The sequence below is a fragment of the Typopeltis vanoorti genome, chromosome 4 (genome assembly GCF_054136105.1).
Source record: "Typopeltis vanoorti isolate ZY-2024b chromosome 4, IOZ_Tvanoo_1.0, whole genome shotgun sequence".
In the NCBI taxonomy this organism is placed as follows: Eukaryota; Metazoa; Arthropoda; class Arachnida; order Uropygi; family Thelyphonidae; genus Typopeltis; species Typopeltis vanoorti.
In genome coordinates, this window is record NC_143552.1 from 2,221,255 (window position 1) to 2,225,030 (window position 3,776).

At 34.1% G+C, this 3,776-nt stretch overlaps 1 long non-coding RNA gene across 1 annotated transcript; it reads left to right on the forward strand.

Annotated features, from left to right (window-relative positions):
- The first annotated feature begins 503 nt into the window (after positions 1-503).
- On the forward strand, positions 504-3,531 carry LOC150107073 (uncharacterized). Its single transcript, XR_016548175.1, has 3 exons — positions 504-656; positions 2,497-2,560; positions 3,110-3,531. It is a non-coding gene; the product is annotated as an uncharacterized LOC150107073 (long non-coding RNA).
- The last annotated feature ends 245 nt before the right edge of the window (positions 3,532-3,776 follow it).

The window sequence follows — 3,776 nt, forward strand, 5'->3', positions numbered from 1 at the left end:
AATTTTTATTATTATACCGGGAACTTCCTAGCACCATCTTGATCGCATGATTTAAAAAGGATTTATTTTCAATGTCTATTGAGATATATTAATGCGGTCATAAAATCGAAAACTATTCCATTGTTTTCCTATAATTCTCATTTATAATGGTGTTAATGAATTATTTATATCAAATCACTATCCGTGCTTAATAAAATCCGTGGTTAATAAAAGATAGAATAAAGTAAGAAAAGTACTTCTGTGGCCGAAACGCAAGTAAACGGATGGGTGTTTATCAAAATTTAGTTTTAGCTCGACCCCTTTCTCCAAATGATGTCTATGACTTTGTTTACTTGAAGAAGAATGAATAACAAGTTGTTTAGGAGATGAATAACCCATTGTTTAAGGAAGAGAAAGTGTTGATTACAAGATCTGATCCGTCAACATGATAAGGTATTTCCTATTTTCATGAACTTTCTGCTGACTCAGCTATCAATTTTTGAATTCTAGATGTAACTGTACAATTGAATACTAGTAATAAGTGAGAGGAGAGAATCCTGTGATGCAATATGCACAGGGCAATTTTCCTATAAAAGCTCCACGGAAGGATTGAAAAGCCAATGTTCCTTTACAGATTATCATAGCTTCAGCTGATTTCGATCATGAGGACATTAGTGGTAAGTTAATGTTTCCTTCTACTGTGGACATTCTTAAGCTGGTGCCTGTACCTTCTATTATATTTACAATTTGACGTATCTGATCCAGAAAATTATCTTTCAGTTCCATTTTTTTTCTTGACCGTTTTGCCAAATCTTAAAATCTGCCAAAGTATACTTCAGTTGATTCGCTATACTTCAGTTGATTCCTTGAGTGAGTTTAAGAAATTAAGTTTATATCAACATGTGATTATTTCTAACCGGACTTGCAGGAAGCCAGTAGGAAAAAACTTTACTCTGTTATTTTACAATTTGAAGTTGCAAAATATTTTTATGTATTAAAATTTACTCTCTTAAATTGGAAAATGAATTACTTAAAATTGACATCAATAGCAGTTACGCAAATATTTGCCTTCTACTTGGACAGACATTTCCATGAATCCTAATAATGCTTGTTCATTCTGTTGTTGGTTGCTGATTTCGAATGTAGTCCGTAGCTTCCAAAATTCTCCGATGCAGTGCATCCCTATCGCTAACCTTTTGAACGCACATCGACATTTTTGTATGATCCTAGACGTGGCAAGAAAAACGATTAAGATCGGGAGTACAGCTGGCGATATGGAACTCGACCATGTAACGATGGGTTTAAATAATATGAAACAATTGGGAAGTCGCATCAACAAAGAAACACGCTGAAGACAGTCGGAAGCTCATTTTGCAATAAACTAAACTATATTTCTCCCTGAAATGATCATAGAATACATTGGGATCAAATAAATTGGCAAACATCCTTTTCAGTTATTTTTGAAAGTCCAAGGCATGCAGATATTCGAGGAATACTTGTTTCCCAATTACCCTGAGCGCGTTAATTTTCCAACAGACGTCGGGATTCATCAGTAAAAAACACTGATCAGGTATATATTTGATAAATCGGAGTCGGTATGAATTCATAAAAAGCAGCTCTCTGCACTGAATGTTAGCTAGCGTAAACGAAATAAATATCGGCTAACTTTTCCGAAAATATTTCTGCTTACTTTTCAGACACCGAGTTTGAAAAAGGTAGCTATAATGTTTTCTGTAAAAAGCGCTCAGTTAAATTCGGTTAACTGAATAACTGACAACGAAATGTAGATGTCGGTTTCGATTATGCTCCATGAGTGGAAAGGAATGGGTTCGAATCCCGCTAGGACTCCAATAACCTATATCAGGACTTTTCACTTGTAGGTGAGTTAACCGTTGTCTTAAGGAGATGGCAGGGTTTATTTCCTCCAGCAAAACAGACAAACTCGCCATAAGAACAGACGCAATTAACAGACAATAATACATTATCCTCATAGCCTGTGTTTCTCCTCTCGTAAATCAAAAATAACCTAACCACAACGAAATTCTAGTATTTTACACGCTCCGATCACGCTTTAAGAATTGAACTACGCACTTACGCAAAGATAGTGCAAAGTTAGTAAGAGTTGCAGTCCCATTCCACTTACTAAGACCTAATCGTGAAATGAACCTCAACGGTCGGAAATCCGATAAATGTTGATACAAACATTTTGCTTAAATTTACTCAAGAAATCTCTCCTTGAAATTATCAGACTAAAACTTGTCTTAAGAAAGCAAACAAATCATAGAGTGCAATGAAATTTCGACTTTTTATGCGTAACCTGATATACTGAGCTCTTCTATAATTTGTGTTTGTTATTATTAATTTCTACCACACTGAACTGAGAAAACAAACTTTTAATGGCTATCTGTTTATTTAGTTAGAATAGTTTGATTCAAATTTTGCTTCACGATAATTTTTGTTCAAATTTTTCGCAACAATTTGAACACGTAAAGTCATATTAAATTATTTTTCTTACAGAAACTGCTCGTGTGTGTGGCACTGGTCTTGCTGATTTCAGAGTGCGTCTTCTGCAGATATGCAGGTAACTTTCTCCTTTCTATACTGGAGAGAATTCAGTGCAAGAGTAGCTTGTGTGCATGTTAAGTGTGTTTAGATTTTCGAAACCCATTTGGTAACGACGCACATGAAGAATGTTTTTAATTCTTGTGGAATAAATAGTTAACTACTTTGACAAGAAAATGGTATATTCGTAGCGTGACTGGACTAAGATTTTTTTTCCTATTTTCTATTTCATGTCCACAGAGAAATTCAAACCGCAGCCTATTTCATAACTTATCCGCTCTCCAATGTTTGGAAGGCGGATAAGCTACCTACTTGACCAAGAAGGCCACCATTCACTTCCTCTTATCACCCGAAAAGGATTCCAATTAGGATTTTCACAGTCTACACAATTAAATTGCAAAAAATTGTGCTGAAATATGTTTTGTAATTTAATATAGTTTCTATTTACCAGTTTGATTACAGTTATCCTAAATCATGTAATAATCATAGTCATATATACCTCAATCCTGTCTTAAGATACTTAAATCCTTATATATTAAAGAGATCTGAATTATGATTATTTTTACAGCAGTAAGTGAAAGAATGCGGCAGAAAAGATCCCCCCAGCTTGCACCTGTCGCCCGACCGGGTCAAAGTTGGTATCAAGAGACTTATCGTGTAGGCCAAGATGGTTTTGGTTAAATATAATAAAGGGCTGCTCCAAGAGGTGAAACAAGAAAAGGCAGGAAGCAAATAATAATTAATCAGAAAAGAAATATCATTATAATAACCTAATGATTATTAAGGATGCTAGAAAAATAGCCATTTGGCTTCCAATTTATGTTATAACCTAATGATTGTTTCCATTTTGTAAGCTCAACAAATCAGAAAATTTTATTATGCAAACGCACTTCTCAGATATAAAATGTATCTCAGAGATTGTGAATCCAAATAAAGTAGTATTATAAAATAATGACACCATCCCTTAGTATGGTGTTATTAATAACGAAATGCTGTTTGAGTTCTCTAAAAAAAGAACTATTTCTCCATTAAATGTGGACCTTGTTGATTTTGCATTTTCTCTCACATCGAAGACAAAGAAGAATTCAATCAGTAAATATCTTCGTGAAGAAACAAAAGTACACTGACTTAAAGAGAGATCATAATATTATCCCATATAATCAACGGAAATATAAAATACAATTGCAATTAATACGACCTGTTGAATTATTTGGGATTTCTTGATATTCGTACAG